This window comes from Pagrus pagrus (assembly GCF_965226575.1).
Source record: "Pagrus pagrus genome assembly, chromosome: 1".
In the NCBI taxonomy this organism is placed as follows: domain Eukaryota; kingdom Metazoa; phylum Chordata; class Actinopteri; order Spariformes; family Sparidae; genus Pagrus; species Pagrus pagrus.
In genome coordinates, this window is record NC_140185.1 from 23,849,870 (window position 1) to 23,864,145 (window position 14,276).

The 14,276-nt window shown below is 41.0% G+C and overlaps 1 protein-coding gene across 8 annotated transcripts in view; it reads right to left on the minus strand.

Moving 5' to 3' along the window:
• Positions 1-14,276, minus strand: part of zfhx3b (zinc finger homeobox 3b) — a 344,728-nt gene that overhangs the window by 191,319 nt on the left and 139,133 nt on the right. For all 8 annotated transcript variants that reach the window (XM_084357811.1, XM_084357810.1, XM_084357812.1 and 5 more), the window contains one exon: positions 7,360-7,394. The gene's annotated coding sequence lies outside the window, so the exon portion shown is untranslated. The remainder of the gene's footprint in view (positions 1-7,359; positions 7,395-14,276) is intronic.

Below are 14,276 nucleotides of genomic sequence, written 5' to 3' on the forward strand. Positions count from 1 at the left end.
GTACTAGATAAATATAATGAGGTTTGTAAGCTGCGTGTTAAGCACAACAGCAACTAAGTTCATTTACTCCTGGAGGTGGCTGGACTTTATAGGCACTACAGCAGTGCATGTATCAAAAGAGGAGGATGAAGTACTGGGGTATCGATACTGCATAAAATTAGTATTGAAACTGTTTCAAATATTCAGTATCTATATGTAATCGATATTTTAATACAACACTATGAGAAACCCATTTGAGACATATGGGCTGGAAATCAGGTTTGCCTCTCACTCTACTGTACATGTACTTGATCCAGACTGCTTCTTCAAGATTGTCAGAAACCATGGCTATGTGCTCTTGCATTAAATTGAGATATCAATATATTATTATTACATTATTGCATTCCATCTCAGGTTGAAGAGCCATATTATAGTGATTGACCTGATAGAACAATATATAATGCATTAGCAACATCTGTGACTGTGTCCTGTGTCTTAATGCTTAAATATACCTTTAACACTGACACTATAACACCGACGCACACAGGGACCCAAAAGGATCAGTACTGCCCTCCCACATGAAGAAGATATACCCACCCAGTGCTGTGCACTGTGAAAGCAAGAATGTGTATTCTGGACTACAGATATTTGTTTGTACTGTCAGAGAGCGAGGCTAGGCTGTGGCCTCTGTGCCCTGGGGGCCAGTGGCTCTCTGGGGCACAGGCGGCATGCTGTCTGTATCTGTATGTCTGTGCAGTGCATGGAGGGACCCAAAGGCAGAAACTGTGACCCTAAGAGAGCTTTGGGCTCCTCTTCAATTAGCATGCAGCAGTGCCTCCCCAAGCAAGTCTCCTTGTGCAATTAAAGACTGGCCAATTTATTAGATTTTTATTTTTTTTCCCCACTAGAATGACCCCCTTGATTTTGCTGAACTTTGCCTCCCAAAATTGCCCACCCACACACGCCGACCTCCTCTCTGTACTGGGATATGTTTCATTTAAGTCAGTTCTGCAAATATTAAAGAACATCTATGATGTATTCTGATCAAATAGTTAATTACTGCTAAGTTGTTGATTGATCTACAGAAGAGAGCTGGCATATTGATATTGACTTCCCATTTCCTTCCTCTGAGTTAAAAAGTGAGGAAGAGGAGAAGGAAATTAAAAAAAAAGATGAGGGACGTAATTTTGGACTGTACATACTATATATGTGAATAAAATATACTGTATAAGATAAAAACCTTAATTGGTTAATTTGCGCAGTTAGTTTGGATAAACCGGACTTTAATTATCTGAAGACAGATGGAGAAACATACAGCTACAATTCTTTTCACACTGCAGTTTGCTCAGGGCTACACTCTGGACCTTTTGTAGTCCTGGACAAGCTGGGCTCTAAGCCCCAGGGCATCCTGAGCAGAGATGAATCTGAATTCACCCCAATCCTCTTGTTAGCCCAGAGCTAGCTAAGACTGTTGGGTGAGCCAAATTATTCGACTATTTAGCCACAACATGGCAGAGTCACTGAACACATGGGTGGGTGACAACATGCTAAGATAATCTAAAAAAAAAAAAGGCAAGGTTTGGTTTGTTTACAATAATTTACAGTATGTGTTACACCGGTACAGTATATATGAATACGGATTATTTACTGGTTTGAAGGTTTTCTTCGCACTTTCTTTCACATCAATTGTAATGCAGAAAATTGTACAAAATGACAGAATGTCACAGGAAGAGGAAGCATGTGCAATTCTAGCTTACATATAATGTGTTCCAGGACATTCAGATCTGCATCTTAAACCTTGTTCGTCACAATCTACTATGTAAACAGAGACTCTGAACAGCCATGAATCACTGCAACAAAAAAAATTACAAATCAAAACGAGTGGGTTTCTGATTCTATAAAATAGTAGACTCTCAATATAATTTAGTGCCATATTCATTCAAATTCAGGAAAAATTGTGTAGAAATACTTGAAGAAAATTTTCTTTTAGCTTGTTTCCAAAATCATGCCACAACACCCGCAAAGACAAATGGACAGCCGCAGAACGGACAAACATGCACACTATTCATAGCAGCGTCACAATGAACCACTTGACTGCAATGGGGGGCTTTGTCACCTCTGTTTTTTAGCCCGCGCTGCCACCATCACAACCTATTCTGACACCAAATGTAAAGTCCAACTGCCCTCCAAATCCCTCCCAATTATAAAAGGTCCTTGAGTTGCTGTTTTGCCCCCTCTCCAGCTCCTGTCTGATTACTGAGTGTGGGGCGAGCTGCGCAGGCAATCAGCCGCAAAGCGCAGAGGACCAAGAGGACTGGGGGGGAAAAAAAATCAAATCCAAAACACTGCAAAAAATAAACTAAAGGAGGACTTCTGGACCGCAATTACAGGCCATCCAGCCAGGCCTCTGCTCCAGCACTCAAGAGCTGCCGTGATTTCCGACAGAAAAGGTTATTAGTTTTTATTGGAGGAAATAGATGCTGGGTGGCTTTAAATGGCACGGTAATGCAAGGTGGGGGGGCGGGGTTGGTGGGGCTGGAGGGAGGCCTCCTGACCCAGGTCTCCCAAGGGTCCCATTGCACTGCCAGAGGGACACACAGAAGCCATCACACACCCTCTCCCCTTCCCCCAGTCCTCATGCCCTACAGCTCCTGCCTGAACCCCAAGGCAGTGCCCTGGTCTTCGGCCTTGAACTCGACCTGGACACCCACTTTTCATTTTTCTGACATCCCTTTAAACATAGGCATTACTACTGATGAGGTTTCTATAGCCTCATAATCTTCCTCTCTCCCAACATCACAGGTGAGAACGCCTGAAAAACATTGTCATCCTCTCGGTTTTTATCATCGTATCTAGCGTAGGTTTGTGGCTAATTTAGGACATTTTCATTTGAAGATTGTGACGTTTTACAGAAACAATTATAATATATGCAATTTTTTTAAATATTGAGTTATTCATTTAAAAAACAGAATTAATTGTTTTGTAGTGTTTGTCACAGAATGAAGCGAAATAAAACCCAAGAGCTGACACGGTTTCATTTCAAACAATCGCTTTGCACTGATATTATTTGCCACATAAATTTTACCTCTATTATCAAGCACACACACACACACACACACACACACACACACACATACGTGGATATACCTCCAACATAGCAGTGGCACATGTGAAAACATTATCGGTGAGCGTGGCGGCTGCGTGTTTGCTTGGCTCTGTGTAATGACTGCCTGCAGATTTCCTGTCACGAGCACGTGAGTCTGCGGCTCCAGAAGGAGAGGAGAAGTATGCAACCATATTTGCCTTTGTGCTGGGCTGCCAGTGTGTGTACTCTGCTGTGTGTGAAGTTATTTCAGAATGTGTAAGCTATGATCTGCCCGCACCAGATGAAGTGCTCTCCACAGGGGTCGGTGTGTCAGTGTCCAGTGATAGGCGGTAATCAGATGTGTGTGTGTGCTTTTATCAGCCATAGGAAATATACACGGAAATGTTTTTAATGATTTTTACCATTAGTGTTTTCCATGCATATGATGCAACATCTCAGACACTTAGGTGTGCAAAATGCAATTACTTTGATTATGAGTGTGTGTCAAAATATGTCACTGTATGTCGCGGCAGATAATATGTTAATGCCATCTTTTGTGCGAGTGCGTGCGTGCATGTGTGTTTGTCTTCATTGTGCTTGCTGCCCATACTCTCCTCTCCTAATCTGTATTCAGGGCAGGTAGGCTCCAGCACGGACCCACAGCTCAGTAACTAATGGAGGGGCTGATGGGAGCCTGATGACGACCACAGGGCCATTTGTACACACGCACACACGGACGGTGCACACATACAAACACGAACACTATGGTCATTTCCAGCCACATCTGCACCCGGCATCATGGAGGTAGTAGCCAGGTAAGTTAATTACATGACCATGTAATATTGGTGATTTTTTTGCGATTTGATCAATTTTATCTTCTTTCCGAGTAAGTGAGTAACAATTACGGCGCAGGGCATCATCCTCTTCTGCCTCCGTCGATTCTGCTGCTGCTTTTGTTGCTGCTGCTGCTGCTTAGCTTTCTGCCTTTAATTGCCTCCACTGCAAACTTTTCCAGCGAACCACTGCCCCTCTAAGTTGATTGCCAGGAAGTGCAGGGAATTAGAAAATTAATGTCACACCAGGGTCAGTGCATTAGAGTGGTACACACATAGACGAGTACAATGGGTTTGTTCTGTTACCAGCGATTAGACTTTTAAACAGGCATTTAGATGCATTTTGATTTGCACAACTTTTCGCCTTAGAATTATAAAATTGAGTCATTTGGGTTCTACAGACAAAACTTTGTAAAACAGAAACCAAAAGCTTTCCCTAAGAACAACTTAAAAAAGAGCGTAAGGTCATTCAAGCCAAACATGTAGACTTAAAAACTACCCTCCAAAACTTCACAGCTCTCTTTCATCTACCTGCAAGTCTGTTTCCATCTACTTTTCTCCTGTCTTCTCATGTTCTGTCTTGACATCCTCTCTCATAAAGTATCTGAAGATTGTCTCAAGTTAACCTCTCCTCTCCTCTCCTCTCCTCTCCTTTGCTTTCCTTTCCTTTCCGTTCCCTCCCCTTCCCTTTTCCTCCTCCTCTTCCTCTGCTGAGCTTGGGCCAAAGAGCTGACAGCCAGTGACCTAGGGCCCCTCCGAGGCTCCCAGGGAGAAAGGTAATGGGCCCAACCCCGGAACGCACTCTCACTCTCGGCACACATGGGGCTGCCGGCAGCTTTGATCCAGTAGCCCCTGCTCGGGTCTCCTGACGCCTGGTGAGGAAATTCATAGGAACAACTGGAAGAGGCCTGTGTTTATTCAGCTCCTTTAATGAGGAGGGAGACGGATTATCGGGGGCCTAGATCTCCCCGAAAAAACACGAGGAAAGAAAACTGCTGCTCCTTCCAGATGTTGCTCTATCACCGGTCACTCCAAAAGAATCCGAGAGAGAGAGAGCGAGAGAGGAGAGGTTTCAGTATGCAAGAGGGAGAACTAGTGGTCGGCAGGAGAATTTCCTAGTATTTTCTCTGTTCTTCTGTCTGGCCAGATGTGGGAGCTGGCTAGCCCTCTCTGGGTGAGCCCAGAGGAGAGCAGCCGCCCAGGCGCAGTGGGGAAAGCTGGGGGCTCTGAGAGGGAGCTCGCAGACATGTGTTATTTTTTTGGGAGTGGGGGGTTAGGTGGTGTAGGTTACCAAAGCTCTCAGGCATAAGCTTTACTTTAACCAATTTGTGCTGTCTTAAAGAGAAAAAGAAGCCATTTCCTGAGCCTGTCATACAACCTCTAATGTGTTATTTTTTCGATTTTTTACACATAGCCTCATTGTAATCCTAATTAAGGTAGCGAAGCAAGTGACGCAGGAGCAGATGTATGAAGCCTGTCTGTGCCACAAACTGAAACTGAAGCCCGTTCCACACATACCGTAGCTGAGCATATGACTACAGGTGGTGGAACGGTGGGCCTCCAGTAATGGTGACTCCACTCTACCTGCAGACACACAGCAGACTCTGGCTGTGTATCAGGCTCTTGACCCTTTTGCCAGGAGACTGACCAGATCAATACGTCTCTCTATTGTCAAACCATTTAGGAGAGGATTACGGGTCAGCCCCTGGTCACAGATCCTAACACACAGAGGGCAAAGGTCAGTCTGCAGCGTACATCTACATGTGATTTCTACACATCAGATCTTGTTAAGAGTATCACCTGTGGTACAAACTGCTTTGTAGTGCAGTGTGGAGTGGCCCGAGCCTGCTCCAACTCTCAGTCTTTCTCATTTTCAGCGCCTGTGATGATCTGCTAAAGCAGACCATCCCCACCTTCATCCTCTGAACTGCTGACCCTTCTAGGTTCAAGGTCAGGGCGGTGGCAGGTCGGAGAAGAGGTGTCCACTGTGTGTGTGTGTGTGTGTGTGAGGAGGCTCGTTATATTTCAAATTCACTAAAAAACAGTAAACAAGCATGAAGGTGATGACAATTAAATTACTCTGTAATGGTTATCCAGATTCATAAAGAACCACTATGCCTGTGTGTGTGTGTGTGTGTGTGTGTGTGTGTGTGTGTGTGTGTGTGTGTGCTATCAAACAAATGATCATTACATGCACTAATATAAGTGCACTTCACAGCTATAAAATTACACTTGAGTAGATTATTGAATTAAAGAAAATAAAACACCAGTTCACTGGTGTTGATTAGCACATCCGCTCAATGCAGACAGCTAATTAGAAAGGATCGCTTGAATTGTCACTCATATTAAACCATCATAAGATTATCTCATAAGAACGGCTAATTATCGGCTTGCCTTAAAATCAATCCAGCTCTGACATAAGACATTTAAAATGCTGAATGCATATTGAAGATATCAATACAAGAGTCTTCAGTAAGATGTAATAATTTAATCAACCATCACTGTACATGAGACAGCCTGTGGGGGCAAGCTGTTTGCTTCATGTGATTTCTTGTTTTCTTAACTTTAAGATCATTTCACACTTCACCGATAAAACATCACCAGTTTCTATTTCTGATAACAATTCGTGAAGTGACTTTAAGATTTAAATACTATTTTTTGCAATATAATGTTAGGGTTACAAAGGCAGAACATAGCATGACACATTTTTATATTACTGTTAAGTACACGCAATAACTATTACATAGTAGCAATTAAGTTTTTGTACTCTGTTGGAGTCATTTTCTATTATGTGTTCTTAAAAGAGAAAGAGAAAGAGAAAGAGAAAGAGGTAATTTGCTAATAATAAAGTTTGATTTTATTTTTTAATCATACATGACTTTAAAATAATTATGTTGCACATTTCTTTGTTGGGTTTAGGATGTTTATGTTATACTGTTTAATTTTAGGCTAAGAACTAAATGCAGATCTACCTTAGACAAATGATACAACATTTATTTGTCTTCTTATTCATTTATTTAAAGCGGACCTTGCAGCCAACTGATTTTACCACTCACTCACCATTGACAGTTTGATAAAATAATGTAATTAATGAAAAAAAATGAAGAGAATCATACGTCCGTTTACTTTAAATAAGGTCAAGTTCATTCTTTGAACCATAGCACACAAAGACATGGTTCTTTCCAAAGATGTTACCCAAAAGAACCTTGACAATCTCATTTATTGTCAATAATGGGGTATAGATTAGAAATAATGGCATATGTGCATACAATGAATATATCACTAAAGACCTTCGACACAACCTCTCTTATAATTTAAACTCCAACCCTTTTTTTCCCCTCCAGTCAAGTTCTCAAGAGGTTATTTAAAGATTAAATCTTTACAACACAAACTTTCTGATAATGTCTTTCTGATAACTACAATGACAAAAACAACAAACAAAGGTTTCAAGGAAACACTTACCAACTGTGACACAGATGAAACCTTCCTTCACAGTCCTGTAAAACAGAAGAGAAGTGTGTCATTGTCCACAGTCTTCAAACAATTGTCTCAAAGAAATCAAGAGGGAGCCATAGGTCTCACTGTTCATTCTGTTTATTACAATTACAATTCATACCCTTTTGCCAACATCCATCTTACTGACCAATAATATCTGCCTCAAGGCTGTACTAAGCTTGCAACAAGATCTTGTGCATGAATGGATAAAACCTGAATAATGTGGCAAATCACAGACAGACAGCCATTATCACCATATTGTTATTTTGCACTCAATTCTGTCTGCGGGCTCTGTGCTGTTTGTTATAAAGTTATATTATAACCTGAGGATAAGAAAAATACACTCCACAGACATATTATGCATAAAATACATAAAAAGCCACCAGAAAGACTTCTCTTTCTCAGAAAACAAAAAAAAAAAATGTATATATGTAAATCAAAAACCACTCCTCTTTGGAGCAATCCATTGCATTCTCAAGTCATTCAGAGCACTTTTGTACAGCAGTCCAGATTGCTCCTCTGTCATCCAAAATCTTAAGCCTCATCATTTGAGTCTTTGGATCCCAAGCAAAGCAGAACACGAACTGTTTCAAAAACACCTTTTTTTCTCCACTGCCACTATGGACAATGCATTCGTAATATGCGTTGATATTTCTTATACATGTCTTTCTCTCAAGTGTGAGAATGACACAAACAATGCAAGAATCTAAACACCATGTGTACCATGAGCAAACCCCCATTAGTTGTGGTTGCGTGGTCATAAAATTCAAACTTGGAATCAACTAGACAATTGTCATGAAGAAAAATCTCAACCGGGAAAATAATTTCCTTTCTCCTGAAATAATTTGTGACAGCCCTGCAAACAAAAGTCTCTGGCTTCATTTTGGCGAGCTTAGAGAGCACGATTGGCGTCACATTGGCAGAAAAAAAAATGTGCCTCAAGATACTATGAATAAAAGACAAACAGACAAATTAATTCATTAATAAATAGAATATAAAAAACCTACACACAACATTCTGGGGTTTACTGTAACAGAAACAGAAATTAATCTACAGTATTCCCTGCAGTGCTGACATTCAGACTTCGTCTTGAATTATATTAGTATCATTAAAACTGAGCTAAAACCAACACTTCCCTGTTTCTCTCTGCAGTATGGCGTGATGATGCTACAGACTCAATCAGCCTTTAACCCCTGCCCTTAGACAAGGTAAAGGCATCCATTCCCCTGACTCCAGGTCAGTAAGTAAGCTTGTATTTTTGGATGGCGGCTGCCGATTGCGTATGCACTTTAATAAGCGGGCTGCAGGTCAGGCAGATTTATAGGCCCGTGGTGAGGTGGAGGGACCGGACTCCCTTGGCCTCCAGCTTCCCTCTGCGCCATTACGCCAGAGTGAGATATAGTGGGATATTGATCCCAATGCCACTTCATTTCGCAATAACTATTACACGATATTCTCCCGGGCTGCGCGTGGCTCCTGATTTATGCTGCCTTGCTATTTACATTAGCAGTAAGTGTTTTTCTATACCAACTGCGGAGGGTCTTACAGCCACACAAATGGACATGTGAACATTCACATTCTATACCATACCTGTCTTTTTGCTGCCTTTGATGCCTTTTCACAGTAGCAGGGGTGCTTAACACACACCGCTGCCTGCTAGGTGAGTAATGGAAGATACAGGCATAAGCATATTGAAGGATACATCCCAGCCTTCATTACAGTTGCACGATTGACCTTGAGGCAATGTTATTCTCCTGTATTATATCTTATTTAAAATACCTGCTTGATCACATCCACTCTTTAGGCCGCTATTATATTCAGGGGGATGTTTTTAAATTACTTCATGTTAGTTCATTTCCACTTGAGTGTGTAGAAAGCAAACACAAAAAGAGATGATTGCTGCATCTGTGAGAAACAAAACCATTATTTGTGTTCTATAGTGCAGTGAATTCTCATTTATAGATAGCATTTATTTAACACATCAAATCTATTTACAGTACATTCATCAACATAAAGCACTGTACTGTATGGAGCCAGTTAAACTAAAATAAGAGCCAAAATTCAGATGGCGATGTTTCTGTTTACACTGTGCTGCTGTGTGAAAATATGTCTTTGCCAGAAGCAAATTTAATTGAATGCTGCCAATTTGCAAATTATATCATATGTTGTCATGATGAGGATAATTAGGATAAGCAGCCTGTGCCTCCTGAACCAGCTGCACACTCCAGAGCTGGGTCTTTGCCAAAGTGGCTTCCCTTGCAGTGCCAGGCTGGTGCTGAGTGTTTGTTTACACACAGAGGAAAGCTGTGTCAATGGTAGGAGACATGAATTGGGAGGAAGGGGTGGGAGACAGACCCTGTTAGTGCTGACATTCCCACAGGCTGCCCCCACTGGGGGAACTGCGCCTCAGATGCCGTCACTGCTGCATTGTGGCACAACAGAAAACAAAAGGACTAATGACCCTTAATTGCTTTGGAGCCGTTTAAAATCAGATGAGTGTCGCCTAAACTGCAGTATGTAAATCAACCCCCCCTCCTTGTCCCTCTTCCCGGTCGACCCCCTAAGCTCTCTCCCCTGGCACAATCAAGTCTTTTTCTCATAAGGGGGCGGGCAGCTTAGCAGGCTCGCTGCCAAGTGAGGGGAGCTGGCAAGCGTGGTAATGTGCAGACACTTGTTGCTACAATGCCTGCCTGTTACGCCAGCACATGGTAGAAGTGGGGTGGCTGAGGGGCGTGTGTGAGGAGCAGATGGGCATACTATAGCCTCCACGTGCTTCCATATTAAACATGGTAATAGAAAAGAAGCGTGCTCTGCTCTTGGCTTTCAAAGCCGGCAGACACTGCGTGCATGTCCCATTCATTAATAGGTCCATTCATATGCAACACCAAGTTTGATTGTACACAAATGCCCCATTAGGGGAGAAGGGGTTGGTTAGTGAATGCAAGTGAGTGAGCGTGTGTGCGTGCGTGTTTCTGCAAGTGCAGTTGCCCGTGCTTGTTTGCATGCATGTTTGCATATCTTTGAAAGTGACAGTGTATGTGCTTTGTGTATGCTTAAGGGACTGTATAAGATTAAGATGAGTTTGGTTTGGAGATTTAGACTGAGTGGTAGAGGACATTTTAACAATACAATTTATAGAATTTACAGAAATTACTCCATTGCTAATATTGAAAATTGCAAAAAAAAAAAAAAAATTGAAAGTAAAAAAAGAAAGATACCCCTCTGAGGGTTCACATGTATTTGCCATATTCAATCATGAAAACTGGACACTACATTAAAAAGACTACAACTAAAGCGTATAGAAATGTGTGACATATTTCAAGATTTTGAGATAAAAAGAGAGAAAATTTGAGCTATAAATCTTTATCAAAACACATAGTCAATAATACCCTACTGAATAACATAAACTGCTGAGTTTAATAACTGCAGATGTTGTCTCCAGGACTGAGACCAGGCAGGTGTCTCAGGCCGATGACCTAGTGAGAGGTGAGCGATGTCCTCCTGTGCCCGAGCGTGTCCCACAGCTCCCACCACACCCATTAACATCAAGCCTTAATGCATTTCCTATATCTGCATGCTTTTTCTGCTATATGGAGTCCCTGGTGATTTAAAGAGAGCAACAAACCTGTCCTATTTTCAGAGTGACATTATTGATAGACCGTCACTTCAGATTAAGGCTAATGGTTATTTTATGGTGCATATGTCAAATCTGATGTGTACTTTTTTCCTCGTCCTGTCTCTTACCCTATCTTTCTCTGTTTTATTTGAGCCTAATGATTGCCTCAAGATCATTGCCACACTTTTATTAGAACAGAACAGAACACAACTCCCTTACTATGTAATAACATTTACAAAATTGACCTTTTCCAGAAAATGACCTGCAAAGTACCACTGCAAAAATAAGGCTTTTTTTCCCTTTTCTTTCAATGATATGTCATGCATTTTAAAACGTATCTTTTTCTATTGTTCAAAAGGCTGATTGCGTACAAAGCTGAATAAAAACGTGAGAATGAAAATGTATCACATCTGAATCAGGGCGATCAAACATTGATAGAGAATGTATTTAGTTTCTATATCCATCGTGGTGTTCTGAACAGCCAGCTCCACCACCTCCTCTTCACCCTGCCACTCTTTATCCACTCCAGTGTTTTCTCCCTGTGAACCTGTATCCCCTCTTGTCATGGATTAGCCACCATACTTGCGTGAACAAAGACTCAGTCAGCATGTGTTTATGTGTTGGTCCATGTGTTGTGTGAAGAGGGGACGTGTCTCCCACTTATGTCCGGATCTTAGAGGACCCTAATTTGTTAGGCATTAATCAGAACACCTGCTCGGAGAGCACCCTGTGTCAGCAGCTCACTTTGTGTCACAATGGTTTTCTGGCTGCAAGGCTTTTTGTTTCACCACTTGAGTCATCAGTGTTGTTTGAAATCAATTTAATGATTGTGCCTGAGACTGATTTGAGTATGCAAATGCTGCATGGGAAGAAAAGTAGGAAGCAACGTAAAGAGAAAGCCAACAAGGAAGGGGCAAAAGGCCATGGAAAGAGGAGCTGGGTGTGGCATATATTGTTCAAGATAATAATGGTATATTTTTCAATATGATTTTAAAAAATCATATCATGATATCTGCAATATTCCGACTTGTTGAGATAATGACATCATACCATTACACACAGCAATAACAAGCATGGATGAAAGCGAAAGTAACACTGCTACTGGCTCCACAGTGGTGAAGGACGTTCCAAAAAAAGGAAACGACTTCAGTGTTCAGTGTTTAAGTGGTTGAGGTACACAAGATCAGATGAACAACAAACCATGGTCATGCATTAGAAGCGCAAGAAGACAGTAACAACAAAAAGGGGCAAAAAATATTTTACCTTATCAAGCAGTTTAGTGTTTCACTGAATATCTGAAGGCAAACTGTTACGTTTAAATCAACAACTGTACAACTACAAACTACAAATTTTGTAATGTGTGGGTATATGTTGAAACAAATATACCCTTTACAATTCAGTATGTCTCTTGTTGTGCTCTCTTATCTGTGTAACGTGCAAAAAAAAGGGGAATAATCAAATTAAAGATCAGTTTTGTTCAATTTTGACAGCTCTAGTATTTTGTCATATTGTGAATATAATCATCTTAGAAATACTACTGAAATATTGAGATATTATTTTAGAGCCATATCGCCCACCCCTCCTTGGTACTGGGTGGTACTCTGGCATTTAAGAGCATTAAGTCATCAATGGCTGTTCCAGCAGGTGGGTGTAAAAGAAAAGACGAAAAAAAAAAAGAAAAAAGAAAAGAGAAAAGAAAAAGCAGAATTTGGCTTTACACTCGAAGAATCAAACTATCTGAAGGACAAGACATGCAAGAAAACACTGTTTGAACAAAAAAAGAGAAAACGCTCTAACAGGACAAGGTAGACTATAGGTCAGAGAGAGGCCGGGAAAGAAAAGGAGTACAAGAAAGAGATAGCAGAGGAAACAAATGAATAAATTCATGGGCCACAAAATGAAAAGAGAGATGGAGGGGAGTGGAGTAAAGGAAGGGGGTTGGAGTCATCAGTGGAAGATTTTTATTGTCCGGACACAGGAGATGCACACAAAAGCACTGGGAAGATTCAATTAAGTATCATATGCAGTGACCTTATTGCCATGGTTACGGAACAGTGGAAAATATTAATCAAGCCTGCACTTGCAACAAGGAGAAAGACGGTGGAAGGAGAGATAGAAGGAAGACGGAGACAGAGGGTGGTGGGAGAGGGAGATGGATAATGGCACGGTCTATATGTGTGTTTGATTTTATGTGTTTTAATGAGTACATTCACAAACGTCCATGACTGCCCACACAAAGATTTGGACATCTGTATGCTGACATTGAACATGCCATTTTTGACAATGGATTTTCGACTCCTTTGACTCCAAAAGTATATTTTTAAATGAGCAAAAAAATAAAGCTACCATGCTGCCATCAAACCTTGTCTGGCTCACATTTGCACAAAGAGGAGTCACAAATGTGGAATGAGCCCAATTCAGAACTCATTTCATACAGGGGTGAACTCACTTTTCAGCTCACAAAGATTTGTTTTAGCTCGCTCTTTGTATCTCAGGTTGGATTTCATGTGCCCAAATGTCTGTTGATGCTTTCTTAGTGAGGGGGAAAAAAAATCTAGAATCCATCACACATGGGTGAATTTATTAATAACAAAACTTGCAAATGTTTGCCACATGAAAATGAAATGTTTTCATCCATCAATGTGTTTTTTTTCCCCGTGTAATGGTAAACTTACACATAGTTCTAAATAAATCCTCTAAAAAACAGAGCTTGCATATTGTTACAGACTCAGACGGCAAAATTATGACGATCATTTCAATCATATTCCATTATGATGTTCTTCTCAGTCACATTTCCCTGCACACTGCAGAAGGGGAAAGTTGAAGATTGTTCTGTTTGATGAAGCTGTAGAGTGTTTGCTCGCTGTCTGCAGGGACTGTCTTGAAAACAATCTATCTGAAACTCCCCCGCTGAGCAAAATGTTAAATAAACAAAGGCGGGGATAAACAAAATCTCTCCATTTCAATGTCACTGAGAAGAAAGCTAACATTTTAATGCTGCCATTGTGAAAAGGAGGTGGCAGCCATGACGCGATCATCATTTAAACTTTGGACACATGCTGAAATGATTTAGTTTCTCTCAAAATAGTTAATTATAAATATGGTAGCTATTGAAATATAATTGTCATACTTGCTTCAGCCATTAGGCAGAGAAATAATCTCTCTTACTCGTGGGTTTCCTGATTTGCCTTCCTTCAGAAAAACAATTTAAAACCTCCTGATTTCAATAAACATTATTTCTAGTGACACAAAATAACAGTATTTGGAC